This window comes from Cherax quadricarinatus, chromosome 7 (genome assembly GCF_038502225.1).
Source record: "Cherax quadricarinatus isolate ZL_2023a chromosome 7, ASM3850222v1, whole genome shotgun sequence".
NCBI classification, from domain to species: Eukaryota; Metazoa; Arthropoda; class Malacostraca; order Decapoda; family Parastacidae; genus Cherax; species Cherax quadricarinatus.
In genome coordinates, this window is record NC_091298.1 from 14,246,698 (window position 1) to 14,264,863 (window position 18,166).

Consider the following 18,166-nt stretch of genomic DNA (forward strand, 5'->3'; position numbering starts at 1 on the left):
AATGTTTTATACCTAATGTTTTATATCTTCTAATATTTTATATCTAATAATGTTTTATATCTGTTTTATATTTTAATGTTTTATATCTGTTTTATACCTTCTAATGTTTATATTTTGTTTTATACCATCTAATGTTTTATATTTTAATGTTTTATTTCTAATGTTTTATACCCAATGTTTTATACATTCTAATGTTTATATTTTCTGTTTTATATATATATATATATGTTTCATGTATTTTATGTTTTAGATTTATAATGTTTTATGTTTTATATTTATATTTCTAATGTTTTATATTTATATTTCTGTTTTATATTTATATTTCCTAATGTTTCATATTTATATTTCCTAATGTTTCATATTTATATTTCCTAATGTTTCTTATTAATAATGTTTTTTTGTTTTATCTTACAATGTTTTATACCTGTTTAATATTTTAATGTTTTATAGATTCTAATGTTTTATGTCTACGTTTATATCCTAATGTTTTACATATTTATTTTCTCATATTTTATATCCTATTACGTATATACATTTTCTAATGTTTTATCTTCTGTTTTATACCTAATGTTTTATATCATCTAATGTTATTTACCTTATGTATACCTAATGTTTTATATGTGCTTTCAAATTTTTTTTTGACTTGCATTGGTGTATTAATGCAGTTTAATGTTTGTTGCATATTCTTTTTCAAAAATTTACGTTGCTCTGTAATTAGTAAGTAAGTAAATTTATTCAGGTATACACAATACAGTTACATAGAATTATCATACATAGCAGCATATGTGTAGAGAACCTAGGATAACCCAAAAAAGTCAGACAGAGTGACTTATTTCCATTGGGGTCCTTTTACCTTATTATTATAATATAAAGGTTATAATATTTTCTTATTATTCTATAATGAAGATAACATCTTATTGTCATACTAAAAAGACTATCTACTACACGAGGGTCATTAAGACTATCTACAATACGAGGGTCATTAAGACTATCTACTACCCGAGGGTCATTACGACTACAATACGAGGGTCATTACTAGGGATAAGGTAAAATTTACACGTATTTTAGCTAAAAAATAGAAAATCATTCCCCTCCCTTTCTGTTGCTTCATTCATCAGACACTTTTTGGCAGTCTTCTTGAACTGGTTCAAGCTATGACTGGCCTTGACATTTGTGGGTAGTCTGTTCCATTCCTTTATTGCTGTACAATAAAAGGTGTTTGAAGCCTGGCCACTGACTGTGGGTACTACAAAGTTGTGCTCTCTCTCCCCCTAGTACTATGATTGCTGCGGTTCCCAACCTTGACAAAATTGACAGCAAGATATTCTGGACACTGTGAGCAATTTTATAAACATGATTTAGCTTCAGTTGTTTTACTCTGTCTTCAACATTCAGCATATCCAACTGCTGTAATTCATCCTGGCCTACATGTTCTCTTGGTCCCAGCCCCAGGATGAATCTTACGATTTTGTTCTGGGTGATTTGCAGTCTATCTTTCAGTTTTTTTGTCAAGGCAGAGTACCAAGAAGAGCAAGCGTAATCCATATGGCATTGTATAAGGGCTAGACATAGGGTCCTGCGAGCCTCAGTAGGTAGACACTGTGCTTGTCTATACAGGAACTTCAGCCTGGCATTCGCTTTCTTTACTACACTGTTCCCTATCAATTCTCCTGACATGCATGGGTCAAAGGGGATTCCCAGATATTTAACTGATGAAACCAAAGTGATGGACTCCCCATTACACTGAACATTAAAATTATTTACCCTTCTCAGTTTGTTTCGTTCCAAACAGAATGGCTTCAGTTTTCCCTAGGTGTAATGATAGTTTGTTGTCTACTAACCATTTGCTGCAGGACTCCAGTTCCAGTGTTAAAACATTAGCAATATCTTGTGGGTCTTTACCTGTCACTAACAGAGCACTGTCATCTGCATACAGTAGGAGTTTGCACTTGACACTGATAGGCATATCATTGACATAACATAAGAATAGTAAGGGACCCAGAATACTACCTTGGGGAACTCCACATGTTATCGGCAGGGGTTCTGATTCCGTTTTGTTGATTTTGACTATTTGTCTCCTGTTGCTAAGGTAGGACTTAAACCAGTCTACAGAACCTATACCGATAGATTGAAGTTTATTACATAATATATTGTGGTTGACAGTATCGAAGGCCTTTTGCAGGTCTAAGGTTACCATACCTATGAGGTTCCCTTTTGACATTTCAGTTCTCAGGTAATCCATCAGATTAATAAGGGAGGTATCGGTTGAGTAGGATCTTCTAAAGCCCGATTGATAGCTATGGAGAATGCTGTTGTCATTAAGGTACTTAACTACTTGAGAATACACCGCCCTCTCCAGAATTTTAGATATTATACTGAGTATACTAACAGGTCTATAGTTGCTTACATCAGACCTATTATTTTTCTTGAAGATAGGAGTAACTCTGGCCTCCTTGAACCCCTCCGGTACGGTATTAGTGGTGATTGATAGATTTATTATGTGAGCAATAGGGATTGACAGTTCAAAAGCACCATCTTTTAGGAACTTAGATGGGATGTTATCAGGGCCTGTGCTCTTAGTTGGGTTTAACCTGCTTAGTTCTTTTTGAATGAAGTCATGAGATACACTTACTAGTTGACAACTGTTTGGGGTTACCCCTTTATTGGTATAGTATGTTTGAAACTTATCAGAGTCTGTGTTAAAGGTATTTGATGCAGCTGGTAGTTTACTTACTAGTGTTGATGCAACAGATGTGTAGTAGGAATTAAAGCAATTTGCCACCTTAGATGTTTAGTGGCATACCTCATTATCGATAGTGAGTACTATGTTAGACCTATCTACTGGCTTATGGCTATATCCCAACTGTTTTAGTTGTTGCCAGAGCTTTCTGGGGTTATGCTTATATTCTTCAATTTTTGAGCAATAGTGCTTTGCCTTTGCTCCTTTTATAAGCCTCTGTACTCTGTTCCTCACCCTTTGGAATTCATTTAGTGCTGCAATATCCTGTCTGTTTGCTTTAAATCTTTTTAGCAGCTGGTCTCTGAATTTCATATCTAATATCTCAGTAGTCATCCAGGGTTCAGTTCTTCGTTTAATCCTAACCTCTTTAACTGGTGCAATATTATTAAGAATGGTAGTGAACATTGTTTTGAATTTTTCCCAGGCATCGTTTACGTCCGTGCAACTTATCTCTGTCCAGTCACAATTGTGTAGCCTATTTACCAGTGTTTCTTTACTGTAGTTTCTAGTTGACCTCATTTTTGTTGTCCTGTGTAGGCCTATCCTATCCCTAGTGATTTTCCTGGTGCAGTAAATGATGAAATGATCACTAAGACCTGTGGTAATGACACCTGACTGACTAATGTTCTCAGCGCGGTTGCAAAGTATGTGGTCAGTTAGGGTGGCTGAGAACTGTGTGATCCGGGTTGGTTTATTAATTAGTTGGGTGTAGCTATTTAATCCTAGAATTTGCTTATACCTTTTGCATAGCCCGTTATTCTGTTGCTGAAAACAGATATTGAAGTCGCCCAGTATTATTGTTTCGCAATTGCTTTCAACTCCGGACAAGACTCTGGAAAAGTCTTCTAAGAACTGGTCCTGGGTAGGAGGGCGGTAACTAGTTCCTACTAAGATGGGTTTGGTCTTGGGAAGCAGCACTTCAAACCATAGAATCTCCAGTTTATTGTTATTTAAATCAGGTCTTGGGTTGTAAGCTAAGTCATTTCTAATGTAGGCACATACTCCACCGCCCTTTCTGTTCCTATCTAAGCGTTTTATATTGTAACCTTCTATTTTGACCTCGTCGTCAGTCACCGTATCATCCAACCAAGATTCAGAGATGGTTATAACTGCCGCCCTAATTTTGTTAGCTAGAATCCTAATCTCTGCCAATTTAGGAAGAAGTGATCTTGCATTGACATGAATAAAGTGAAGGCCTGTTTTCATAAAACAATCATAATCATCAATATATGGCAATGGGTCATTTGTATTAAAATTAGGTAAATCAATGTCATCACTGCTAAAGGGTAACTGTGCCAAAGTGCATTTGTTACACACAAAATGAATTCTGGCACCGTTGCTATAATTGTACATACATCCATCATGCACCCACCCCTTACACATTTTACATAAGGTGCCTTTTCTGTTTTTCATGCGTACTTTAGTACAGTGTATGCACCTGTTTGGTAGTGTTTGAGATAATGGCTGTATTGTCTCACATTGACCTATGTATGCATTACATATGGAGTTAAGGTTATCATCCCTAGCTACTAGACCGTCATTATTGCCGTCATTTATCTGTCTGTTTTGCCTCTGCGCAATAGTTTGAGGTCCTGGATTAATTTGGATATCACCACTTAAGAGCGCTACAATAAGAGCTGTGTGCCATTGTTTTTGTTTGGGTATGCGGTGTTGCCATACCTTGCGGCGATAGTGAGGTTTACTTTTCTGGTAGGATGGCAACTGTTGGGCTTTTACTGTCCAGGGCGCTGTTACTCCATTCACCTTTTCCAACCCCCATGACTGATTTCTTCATGGAATTGAAGAAGAAATATAAATATAATTATGGCAGCCTGTACCCCTCTAATGCCTGCCATTTTCACTCTTCGCTCTTTTACTCATATACAATAAAATTTATTTCTCTTTTCCAGTCCCTAGTACACTTAGTATCTGCTTTAATTACACTGAATTACTAGTAAAATTTCCTCTTCAAAACCCTCTTCACTGCTCACTTTTCCCTTAACTTCACAACACCCTTACATTTAACCCCTTATTCACCCTCCCCTACCCACCTCACTTCACAGTCTGGCTTCACCAATTAACTTCTAACTCCTTTCCATTCTGGTAGACCAGAAAGGTTTAATCAGTGGTTTTATCCTTCCAAATCCCCCTCAATTCCATTTATCGGGGGTTGTGTCGTGTTGTTGTCTCCTGACCTGTTTTGCTGACTCAGCCATTTTTAAAACACTGAGGGGAGTAACACCACCTGACTTTCCTTGAGTTTATAGATATATTTGGCTTTTTCTGCTATGATTCTCTCACTGTACACTGGTCAGCTGAATATAGGTCAGCTGCTAAAATATTAACCTTGACTATTTACCTATTCACTTCTTTCCCACGACTGGCACTGAGGGATAACCGTCCTATACCTTGGAGTTTTATACTGTTGATTTGACGATGTCTCCTGTGTTTCCCTCTCGTTAGCACTGGTACAGGTGATATGATGGTGGTACAGATATGATGCTACTGTCAACAGATGAACGTCAGTAAAGATGAGAATTTCACTTCGCTAGTTGTACGTCTGGCAGTAGCTGCTGTTTGAATGCCGGTCAGCCATGTTTAAAGGCTCAAATCTTTCCCTCGTTTGGCACTGACGAAAAAAAGTCCTACAGACCTGGCATTTCCTTGGAGATTTAGTTGATCAGGATTTCTGCCATGTTGTCTTCCCGTTAAACACTGGTGCAGTTGATATGGAGGTCAGTTATTTCATTTAGTGGAAAACGTCTTGTGTCTGGTTCACGTCTGGCAGCAGGTCTGGTACTTGAATGCCGGTCCCTCTTCTGTCATATTTAGTCCATTTCGTTGTCGTCACCGTCAGTTTTTATGTAACTATAGTTAACTTGCATGTTGTTGCAGCAGTACTTGCAAATTTGGCCATCACTGGAGTTCGGATAGGCCCAGGGGACGGCAAGATATAGGAGCAGCCTTGTTGCTGCTTGCTGCGGCTGCAGCTGCCACACTTAAAAACCACCAGTCAACACTGCAGTAACCACCACTACCACAATCACCAACAATCTGTAACACTTCAATACAACAACAATCAGTGTTTTTTTTTTTTTCCCCCACTTAGATTGTTTTATACAGATGTGTTCTCAGGTAATCAGCTTGACAGGTAATTTGTGTCCACACATTTCAACGGCAACTTGACAGAGGTAACTCCAGGTGAGTTTTTTTTAAACTCAAATACAGAATTTTAGAAGTAATTTCAATGTACATGGTGCATGAGGCTACCGAAACTAGGTATTTTTTTTATATGCAATGATGGAGCAATTGATTCGCTGATCTCGTATTTTTAGTATGTTTAGCTTCCTGTTCAAAATTCGTACATCTTGTAACTTTAATGGTAATTCCAAAATTATTGTATCAGTTTGTGTTTAAAATATTTAATGTGGGAAGTGGTGAAGGCTCGATACTCTTGTCTATGATACTCTTGTCTATCATGAGGCGGAAGAGTTGCCTAATTGTATAAAGACGTACATCTAATGCTGATACTTTTTCATGGAGTTCAGTTTTATGGGCTGGAATGTTCAACACGCTTATTAAATTTTTGCAGTTGCTAAGCTGCAGTGCAAGATTGTGTGGAATACAAAAATATTTTGCAGTGTTTTGTACAAGGTTACTTGCTGAAAAGCCAGGAATGCAGTATAATGTAAAGTCAGGAATGCAGTATAATGTAAAGACAGAGGCATACCAGTTTGTCATAAAATAATTATTGTGAAATCATTGAATGCACTTTGTAAGTTCTGAATGTGAATTTTCAGGAGAGGTTTTTGACTGATAATATCAAATGTTAATTATTTTAACTGGCAATGATCATATTTTATTTGTGGTAGAATTTTTTTTTTCTCTTAAGTTGCCAAGAATACTGATCTATGATAAAAGAAATTTAATGTTTCTTTTGAAACTAGTAATAAACCTAGTCTAAAGTTTTGAAACCAGGAACGACCATGGTCTATTGTAAAACTAGGTGTGAACCTAGTCTGCTAGTTTTGTAACTGGGGTGAACTTGGTGTATTAGTTGTGAAACGGAGTGAACCTAGTATCCTAGTTTTGTAACTAGAAGTGAACCTAGTCTATTGTGAAACTAGGAATGAACTTTCTTATTTGTGAAACTAGTACAAATGTATGTAGTAAGGAAACTAGGAATGTACCTAGTATGTTAAAAAACTAGGAATGGAGCTAGAATGTTATGAAATTAGGAATGGTGTTGGAGGACGGACCCTAGTCCACTGGTATTGCAGGGTGGATCCTAGTCCACTGGTGTTTGAGGGTGGGCCCTAGGCCACTGGGTTTGGAGGGTGGATCCTAGTCCACTTGTGTTCGAGGGTGGGCCCTAGGCCACTGGGTTTGGAGGGTGGATCCTAGTCCACTGGTTTTGGAGGGCAGACCCTAGTTCACTGCTGTTGGAGGATGAATCATAGTTCACTGCTTTTAGAGGGTGGATCCTGGTCCACTGGTGTTGGAGGGTGGATCCTAGTCTGCTGGTTTTGGAGGGTGGATCCTTGTCCACTGGTTTTGGAGGGTGGATCCTAGTCCACTGGTGTTGGAGGATGGACTCTAGTCCACTGGTTTTGGATGGTGGAGCCTAGTCAACTGATTTTGGAGGGTGGATCCTAGTCCACTGGTTTTGGAGGGTGGATCCTAGTCTACTGGTTTTGGAGGGTGGATCCTAGTCTACTGCTTTTGGAGGGTTTATCCTATTCTACTGATGGAGGATGGACCCTAGTCCCCTTATGTTGGAGGGTGGACCCTAGCTCATAGGTTTTGGAGGGTGGATCCTAGTCAACTGCTGTTGGAGGGTGGACCCTAGTCCACTGGTTTTGGAGGGTGGATCCTAGTCCACTGATTTTTGGGGGTTTATCCTAATTCCTTTGTGGAGAATGGACCCTGGTCCACTGCTTTTGGAGGGTGGATCCTAGTCCATTGGTTTTTGGGGGTTTATCCTAGTTCCTTTGTGGAGAATGGACCCTAGTCCACTGGCTTTGGAGGGTGGAACCTAGTCCACTGGTGTTGGACGATGGACCCTAGTTCACTAGTGTTGGAGGATGGAACCTAGTCCACTGGTGTTGGAGGATGGGCTCTAGTCCACTGGTTTTGGAGGGTGGATCCTAGTCCACTGGTGTTGGAGGGTGCATCCTAGTCCACTGGTGTTAAGGGTGGATCCTAGCCCACTGGTGTTGGAGGATGGATCCTAGTTCACTGGTGTTGGATGAACTCTGGTCCACTGGTGTTGGAGGGCGGACCCTAGTCCACTGGTGTTGGAGGGTGGATCCTAGCCCACATGTTTTGGAGGGTGGATCCTAGTCCACTGGTGTTGGAGGATGGACCCTAGTCCACTGGTTTTGGGGGGTTTATCCTAGTTCCTTTGTGGAGAATAGACCCTAATCCACTGGTTTTGGGGGGTTTATCCTAGTTCCTTTGTGGAGAATAGACCCTAATCCACTGGTGTTGGAGAGTGGATCCTAGTCAACTGCTGTTGGAGGATGGACCCTAGTCCACTGGTTTTGGGGGGTTTATCCTAGTTCCTTTGTGGAGAATAGACCCTAATCCACTGGTTTTGGGGGGTTTATCCTAGTTCCTTTGTGGAGAATAGACCCTAATCCACTGGTGTTGGAGAGTGGATCCTAGTCAACTGCTGTTGGAGGATGGACCCTAATCCACTGGTTTTGGGGGGTTTATCCTAGTTCCTTTGTGGAGAATAGACCCTAATCCACTGGTGTTGGAGAGTGGATCCTAGTCAACTGCTGTTGGAGGGTGGACCCTAGTCCACTGGTGTTATATGAACTTTAGTCCACTGGTGTTGGAGGATGGACTCTAGTCCACTGGTTTTGGAGGGTGGATCCTAGTCCACTGGTGTTGGATGAACTTTAGTCCACTGGTGTTGGAGGGTGGACCCTAGTCCAATGGTGTTGGAGGGTGGATCCTAGTCCACTGGTGTTGGAAGGTGGATCCTAGTCCACTGGTTTTTAAATGTGGATCCTACTCCACTGGTGTTGGAGGGTGGAGCCTAGTCCACTGGTTTTGGAGAGTGGATACTAGTCCACTGGTGTTGGAGGATGGATCCTAGTCCACTGGTTTTGGAGGGTGGATACTGGTCCACTGGTGTTGGAGGATGGATCCTAGTCCACTGGTGTTGGAGGGTGGATCCTAGTCCACTGGTGTTGGAGGGTGGATCCTAGTCCACTGGTGTTGGAGGGTGGATCCTAGTCCACTGGTGTTGGTGGGCAGACCCTAGTCCACTGGTGTTGGAGGGTGGAGTATACTCCACTGGTGTTGGAGGGCGGATACTAGTCCAATGGTTTTGAATGGTGGATCCTAGTCCACTGGTGTTGGAGGATGGAATCTAGTCCACTGGTTTTGAATGGTGGATCCTAGTCAACTGGTTTTGGAGGATGGATCCTAGTCCACTGGTGTTGGAAGGTGGATCCTAGTCCGCTGGTGTTGGAGGGTGGATCCTAGTCCACTGGTTTTGGAGGGTGGATACTAGTCCACTGGCTTTGGAGGATGGATCCTAGTCCACTGGCTTTGGATGGTGGATCCTGGTCAACTGGTTTTGGAGGGCGGATCCTAGTCCACTGGTTTTTGAGGGTGGATCCTAGTCTGCTGGTGTTGAACGGTGGACCCTAGTCCGCTGGTTTTGGAGGATGGACTCTAGTCCACTGCTTTTGGAGGGTTTATTCTAGTCTACTGGTGTTGGAGGATGGACCCTAGTCCCTTTATGTTGGAGGGTGGACCCTAGTCCACAGGTTTTTGAGGGTGGATCCTAGTCAACTGCTGTTGGAGGGTGGACCCTAGTCCACTGTTATTTGAGGATGGACCTTAGTCCACTGGTGTTGGAGGGTGGATCCTAGTCCACTGGTGTTGGAGGATGGACTCTAGTCCACAGGTTTTGGAGGGTGGATCCTAGTGAACTGCTGTTGGAGGGTGGACCCTAGTCCACTGGTGTTGGAGGGTGGATCCTAGTCCACTGGTGTTGCAGAGTGGACCCTAGTCCACTGGTGTAAGAGGATGGACCCTAGTCCACTGGTTTTGGGGGGTTTATCCTTGTTCCCTTGTAGAGAATGGACCCTAGTCCACTGGTGTTGGATGAACTCTAGCCCACTAGTGTTGGAGGATGAACTCTACTCCACTGGTTTTGGAGGGTGGATCCTAGTCCACTGGTGTTGGAGGGTGGACCTTCGTCCGCTAGTGTTGAAGGGTGGACCCTAGTCCACAGGTTTTGGAGGGTGGATCCTAGTCCACTGGTGATGGAGGGTGGACCCTAGTCCACTGGTTTTGGAGGGTGGACCCTAGTCCACTGGTGTTGGAGGTTGGACCCTAGTCCACTGGTGTTGAGAAATGGCTTTACCAGCTAAGATATTTATAAATATAAATATAGTGAACACTTAGCTGATAAAAGACAGCAAATCGTCTACACAGCCGCCCCTGCAGACGAGGTCTAGAAGCTGTCGACCTTGTGGCTTAGCGCTTCTTTTTGATTATAATAATAATAATAGAAGCTGTCGAGCTGTTGGAACCATCTTTCAACGGGCTGTAAAGATTTATAATTTGTAAGATTATAAATTACCCCTAGGGGGTGTTATGTCAGCATATTTCATTCACTGATGGCTGACAACTTACTTGTTTGGACTCAAAACTCCACACCTTACTGCCGACTATAGGCTGATTGCAAACTCCTTGCGACTCAAGAACTGCGCAGTCCCCCCGTACCACAAGAAATTCGTAACATACCTTGTTCTTGTAACGTGAGCTATGGTGTTCTTCACACCTTCGACAGGTATCGGTGACTTGATAGAAGCTGAAGTGTCCTTGGATGTCCACGTCTTCCATTGTCTAGGAAATGCACACTGGTACACTATGTTCCACAAAATTTATCTTTATTGTTCACAATCTTATCACAAGAGAAGCTGATCACACTTCTCTTAAGTGTTTATTGTGTTTTGTGAGACTGTTCACACTTAGCGCAAAGATCGTTGTTCTTTGTTGGTTATCCTGGCGTCAGTGTCACTCTCAGTAGAGTCAAAAGTAATCTGAAGACGCCACAGCGCCCCATGCCGTCACTCCCCTAGCACAAAGAAAATGCTGACCTAGTACTTTTTGCTTCCTTGCCACTTCCTCGATGAAGCAAAGCAGAAGGTTTGATTCTTGCTGTTTTAAGCATAGACATCAATGTCCACTATCTTTACTATGGTAATAAAGTGGGAGCAGGATTTTCCTTAATTGTCCTGCTAAAGTAAGAGATGTACTGTGTCTTATTAAAATACACTCTGCAACACTGGACTGCAAGGAGCAATGGTCGGTTGACCACAGGTCGCATACTCGTACGGCATCTGTGATCAATTACTGTAGCAGTAAACAAGACGCTTCCCCCTTCTGAGAGGTCTGGGCCCCTCAGGGCTGAAGGGGGCTGATACCCCCCTCCTGGAGAAAATTTCTCCACAACTGGTTTTGGAGGGTGGACCTTAGTCCACTGGTGTTGGAGGATGGACCCTAGTGCAGTGGTGTTCGAGGGTGGATCCTAGTACTCACCTAGTTGAGGTTGCGGGGGTCGAGTCTGAGCTCCTGGCCCCGCCTCTTCACTGATCGCTACTAGGTCACTCTCCCTGAGCCGTGAGCTTTATCATACCTCTGCTTAAAGCTATGTATGGATCCTGCCTCCACTACATCGCTTCCCAAACTATTCCACTTACTGACTACTCTGTGGCTGAAGAAATACTTCCTAACATCCCTGTGATTCATCTGTGTCTTCAGCTTCCAACTGTGTCCCCTTGTTACTGTGTCCAATCTCTGGAACATCCTGTCTTTGTCCACCTTGTCAATTTCTCTCAGTATTTTGTATGTCGTTATCATGTCCCCCCTATCTCTCCTGTCCTCCAGTGTCGTCAGGTTGATTTCCCTTAACCTCTCCTCGTAGGACATACCTCTTAGCTCTGGGACTAGTCTTGTTGCAAACCTTTGCACTTTCTCTAGTTTCTTCACGTGCTTGGCTAGGTGTGGGTTCCAAACTGGTGCCGCATACTCCAATATGGGCCTAACGTACACGGTGTACAGGGTCCTGAATGATTCCTTATTAAGATGTTGGAATGCTGTTCTGAGGTTTGCTAGGCGCCCATATGCTGCAGCAGTTATTTGGTTGATGTGCGCTTCAGGAGATGTGCCTGGTGTTATACTCACCCCAAGATCTTTTTCCTTGAGTGAGGTTTGTAGTCTCTGACCCCCTAGACTGTACTCAGTCTGCAGCCTTCTTTGCCCTTCCCCAATCTTCATGACTTTGCACTTGGTGGGATTGAACTCCAGGAGCCAATTGCTGGACCAGGTCTGCAGCCTGTCCAGATCCCTTTGTAGTTCTGCCTGGTCTTCGATCGAGTGAATTCTTCTCATCAACTTCACGTCATCTGCAAACAGGGACACCTCAGAGTCTATTCCTTCCGTCATGTCGTTCACAAATACCAGAAACAGCACTGGTCCTAGGACTGACCCCTGCGGGACCCCGCTGGTCACAGGTGCCCACTCTGACACCTCGCCACGTACCGTGACTCGCTGCTGTCTTCCTGACAAGTATTCCCTGATCCATTGTAGTGCCTTCCCTGTTATTCCTGCTTGGTCCTCCAGTTTTTGCACCAATCTCTTGTGTGGAACTGTGTTAAACGCCTTCTTGCAGTCCAAGAAAATGCAATCCACCCACCCCTCTCTCTCTTGTCTTACGGCTGTCACCATGTCATAGAACTCCAGTAGGTTTGTGACACAGGATTTCCCGTCCCTGAAACCATGTTGGCTGCTGTTGATGAGATCGTTCCTTTCTAGGTGTTCCACCGGTGTTGGAGGATGGACCCTTGTCCCCTTATGTTGGATGGTGGACCCTAGTCCACAGGTTTTGGAGGGTGGATCCTAGTCCACTGCTGTTGGAGGGTGGTCCCTAGTCCACTGGTGTTGGAGGGTGGACCCTAGTCTACTTGTTTTGGTGGATGTACCCTAGTCTACTGGTGTTGGAGGGTGGACCCTAGTCCACTGGTGTTGGAGGGTGGGCCCTAGTCCACTGGTGTTGGAGTGTGGATCCTAGTCCACTGGTGTTGGAGTGTGGATCCTAGTCCACTGGTGTTGGAGTGTGGATCCTAGTCCACAGGTTTTTGAGTGTGGATCCTAGTCCACAGGTTTTTGAGGGTGGAACCTAGTCCACTGGTGTTGGAGGATGGACCCTAGTCCACTCGTGTTGGAGGATGGACCCAAATCCATGGCTGTCCGAGCGTGGGCCCAAGCCCACAGCTGTCCGAGCGTGGGCCCAAGTCCACAGCTGTCCGAGCGTGGACCCAAATCCACGGCTGTTCGAGTGTGGACCTAAGACCACAGCTATCTTAGCGAGGACCCAGGTCCACGGCTATCCTAGCGAGGGCGCTAGTCCAAATCTATCCTAGCGAGGGCGCAAGTCCGTAGCTATCCTAGCGAGGGCGCAAGTCCATAGCTGTTTGGTCGTGGACCCAAGTCCACAGCTGTCCGAGCGTGGACCCAAATCCCCAGCTGTCCGATCGTGGACCCAAGACCACAGGTGTTCGAGCGTGGACCCAAATCTACGGCTGATCGAGCGTGGACCTAATTCCACAGCTACCCTAGCGAGGGCGCAAGTCCACAGCTACCCTAGCGAGGGCGCAAGTCCACAGCTATCCTAGCGAGGGCGCAAGTAAAAAGCTGTCCTAGCGAGGGCGCAAGTCCAAAGCTATCCTAGCGAGGGCGCAAGTCCAAAGCTATCCTAGCGAGGGCGCAAGTCCACAGCTGCCCGAGCGTTGACCCAAATCCACAGCTGTCCGAACGTGGACCCAAGTCCACAGCTGTCCGAGCGTGGACCCAAATCCAAGGCTGTCCGAGTGTGGACCTATCTCCAAAGCTATCCTAACGAGGGCGCAAATCCTCAGCTATCCTAGCGAGGGTGCAAGTCCAAAGCTATCCTAACGAGGGCGCAAATCCTCAGCTATCCTAGCGAGGGTGCAAGTCCAAAGCTGTCCTAACGAGGGCGCAAGTCCTTACCTGTTCGGTCGTGGACCCAAATCCACGGCAGTCCGAAATTGGACCCAAGTCCATAGCTGTCCGAGCGTGGACCCAAGTCCACAGCTTTCCGATCGTGGACCGAAGTCCACAGGTGTCCGAGCGTGGACCCAAATATACGGCTGTCCGAGCGTGGACCTAATTCCACAGCTATCCTAGCGAGGGCGCAAGTCCACAGCTATCCTAGCGAGGGCGCAAGCCCAAAGCTATCCTAGCGAGGGCGCAAGTCCAAAGCTATCCTAGCGAGGGCGCAAGTCCACAGCTATCCTAGCCAGGGCGCAAGTCCAAAGCTGTCCTAGCCAGGGCGCAAGTCCAAAGCTATCCTAGCGAGGGCGCAAGTCCATAGCTGTTCGGTCGTGGACCCAAATCCACGGCTGTCCGAGAGTAGACCCAAGTTCACAGCTGTCCGAGCGTGGACCCACGTCCACAGCTGTCCGAGCGTGGACCCACGTCCACAGCTGTCCGAGCGTGGACCCAAGTCCACAGCTGTCCGAGCGTAGACCCAAATCCACGGCTGTCCGAGCGTGAACCCAAGTCCAAAGCTATCCTAGGGAGGGCCCAAGTCCACAGCTATCATAGCGAGAGCGCCAGTCCAAAGCTATCCTAGCGAAGGCGCAAGTCCAATGCTATCCTTGCGAGGGCGCAAGTCCAAAGCTATCCTAGCGAGGGCGCAAGTCCATAGCTGTTCGGTCGTGGACCCAAATCCACGCCTGCCCGAGGGTTGACCCAAGTCCTCAGCTGTCCGAGGGTTGACCCAAGTCCTCAGCTGTCCGAGGGTTGACCCAAGTCCTCAGCTGTCCGAGCGTGGACAACAGTCCACTGGTGTTGGAGGATGAACCCTAGTCCACTGGTGTTGGAGGATGGACCCTAGTTCACTCGTGTTGGACGGTGGAAATTAGTCCACTAGTGTTGAAGGGTGGAAATTAGTCCACAGGTGTTGGATGGTGGAAACTAGTCGACTGGTTTTGGAGGGTGGATCCTAATTCACTGGTGTTGGAGGGTGGAACCTAGTCCACTGGTGTTGGAGGATGGACCCTAGTCCACTGGTGTTGGATAGTGGCCCTGGTCCACTGGTGCTGAAGGGTGGACCCTAGTCCACAGGTTTGGGAGGGTGGATCCTAGTCCACTGGTTTTGGGGGGTTTATCCTAGTTCCCTTCTGGAGAATGGGCCCTAGTCCACTGGTTTTGGAGGGTGGAACCTAGTCCACTGGTGTTGGAGGGTGGACCCTAGTCCACTGGTTTTGGGGGGTTTGTCCTAGTTCCCTTCTTGAGAATAGACCCTAATAGACTGGTTTTGGAGGGTGGATCCTAGTCAACTGCTGTTGGAGGGTGGATCCTAGTCCACTGGTGTTGGACGATTGACCCTAGTCCTCTTATGGAGAGTGGACTCTAGTCCACACGTTTTTGAGGGTGGATCCTAGTCCACTGGCGTTGGAGGGTGGAACCTAGTCCACTGGTGTTGGAGGATGGACCCTTGTCCTTGTTTGGAGGGTGGAACCTAGTCCAATGGTGTTGGAGGATGGAACCTAGTCTTGTGGTGTCGGAGGATGGACACTAGTCCACTGGTGTTGGAGGATGGACCCTAGTCTATTGGTGTTGGAGGATGGACCCTAGTCCACAGGTGTTCGAGAATGGGTCCTAGTCCACTGGTGTTGGAGGATGGACCGTAGTTCACGCGTGTTCGACGGTGGAAATTAGTCCACTGGTGTTGGAGGGTGGATCCTAATTCACTGGTGTTGGATGGTGGAAATTAGTCCACTAATGTTGGAGGGTGGAAATTAGTCCACTAATGTTGGAGGGTGGAAACTAGTCCACTGGTGTTGGAGGATGGACCCTAGTCCACTGGTTTTGCGGGTGGACATTAGTCCACTGGTAGAGAGTGGACCCTAGTCCCCTTATGTTGGAGGGCGGACCCTAGTCTACAGGTTTTGGAGGGTGGAACCTAGTCTACTGCTGTTGGAGGGTGGACCCTAGTCCACTGGTGTTGGAGGATGGATCTTAGTCCACTGGTGTTGGAGGGTGGATCCTAGTCCACTTTCTTTGGAGGGTGGACCCTAGTCCACTGGCTTTGGGGGGTTTATCCTAGTTCCCTTCTGGAGAATGGACCCTAGTCCACTGGTTTTGGAGGGTGGATCCTAGTCCGCTGGTTTTGGGGGGTTTATCCTAGTTCCATTCTGGAGAATGGACCCTAGTCCACTGGTTTTGAAGGGTGGATCCTAGTCCACTGGTGTTGGAGGATGGACCCTAGTCCTCTTATGGAGAGTGGACCCTAGTCCACACGTTTTTGAGGGTGGATCCTAGTCCACTGGTGTTGGAGGATGGACCCTTGTCCTTTTTTGGAGGGTGGAACCTAGTCCAATGGTGTTGGAGGGTGGAACCTAGTCTAGTGGTGTCGGAGGATTGACCCTAGTCTATTGGTGTTGGAGGATGGACCCTAGTCCACTGGTGTTGGAGGATGGAAACTAGTCCACAGCTGTCCGAGCGTGGACCCAAGTCCACAGTTGTCCGAGCGTGGATCCAAATCCACGGCTGTCCGAGCGTGGACCTAAGTCCACAGCTATCCTAGCGAGGGCCCAAGTCCACAGCTGTCCTAGCGAGGGCGCAAGTCTGTAGATATCCTAGCTAGGGCGCAAGTCTGTAGATATCCTAGCTAGGGCGCAAGTCTATAGCTGTTCGGTTGTGGACCCAAGTCCTCAGGTTTCCGAGCGTGGATCCAAGTCCACAGGTGTCCGAGCGTGGACCAAAATCTACGGCTGTCCGTGCGTGGACCTAAGTCCACAGCTATCCTAGCGAGGGCCCAAGTCTACAGCTATCCTAGCGAGGGCGCAAGTCCAAAGCTATCCTAGCGAGGGCGCAAGTCCATAGCTGTTCGGTCGTTGACCCAAATCCACGGCTGTCCGAGAGTGGACCCAAGTCCACAGCTTTCCGAGCGTGTACCCAAATCCACGGCTGTCCGAGAGTGGACCCAAGTCCACGGCTGTCCGAGTGTGGACCTAAGTCCACAGCTATCCTAGCGAGGGCCCAAGTCCAAAGCTATCTTAGCGAGGGCGCAAGTTCAAAGCTATCCTAGCGAGGGTGCAAGTCCAATGCCGTCCTAGCGAGGGCGCAAGTGCGTAGCTATTCTAGCGAGGGCGCAAGTCCATAGCTGTTCGGTCGTGGACCCAAGTCCACAGCTGTCCGAGCTTGGACCCAAGTCCACAGCATTCCGAGCGTGGACCTAAGTCCACAGCTATCCTAGCGAGGGCCCAAGTCCACAGCTATCCTAGCGAGGGTGCAAGTCCAAAGCTATCCTAACGAGGGCGCAAGTCCAAAGCTGTCCTAGCGAGGGCACAAGTGCGCAGCTATCCTAGCGAGGGCGCAAGTCCATACCTGTTCGGTCGTGGACCCAAATCCACGGCTGTCCGAGAGTGGACCCAAGTCCACAGCTTTCCGAGCGTGTACCCAAATCCACGGCTGCCCGAGCGTGAACCCAAGTCCACACCTGTGCGAGCGTGGACCCAAGTCAACAGCTGTCCGACCGTGGACAACAGTCCACTGGTGTTAGAGGATGGACCCTAGTCCACTGGTGTTGAAGGATGAACCCTAGTCCACTGGTGTTGTAGGTTGGACGCTAGTCCATTGGTCTTGGATGGTGAATCTTAGTGCTCTAGTGTTGGAGGATGGACCCTAGTTCACTCGTGTTGGAGGGTGGAAATTAGTCCACTGATGTTGGATGGTGGATCATAGTCCACTGGAGTTGGAGGTTGGACTCTAGTCCACTGGTGTTTGAAGATGGACCTTTGTCCATTGGTGTTTGAGGATGGACCTTAGTCCAATGGTGTTGCAGGGTGGATCCTAGTCCACTTTTTTGGAGGGTGGACCCTAGTGCATAGGCTTGGAGGGTGGATCCTAGTCCACTTTTTTAGGAGGGTGGACCCTAGTCCACTGGTGTTGGAGGGTGCATATTAGTTCACTGGTGTTGGAGGGTGGACCCTAGTCCACTTGTTTTGGTGGATGGACCATAGTCTACTGATGTAGGGTGGACCCTAGTCCACTGGTGTTGGAGGATGGACCCTAGTGTACTGGTGTTGGACGATGGACCATAGTTCACTCGTGTTGGAGAATGGACCCAAGTCCACAGCTGTCCGAGCGTGGACCCAAGTCCACAGCTGTCCGAGCGTGGACCCAAGTCCACAGCTGTCCGAGCGTGGACCCAAGTCCACAGCTGTCCGAGCGTGGACCCAAGTCCACAGCTGTCCGAGCGTGGACCCAAGTCCACAGCTGTCCGAGCGTGGACCCAAATCCACGGCTGTCCGGGAGTGGACCCAAGTCCACAGATTTCCGAGCGTGGACCCAAGTCCACAGCTGTCC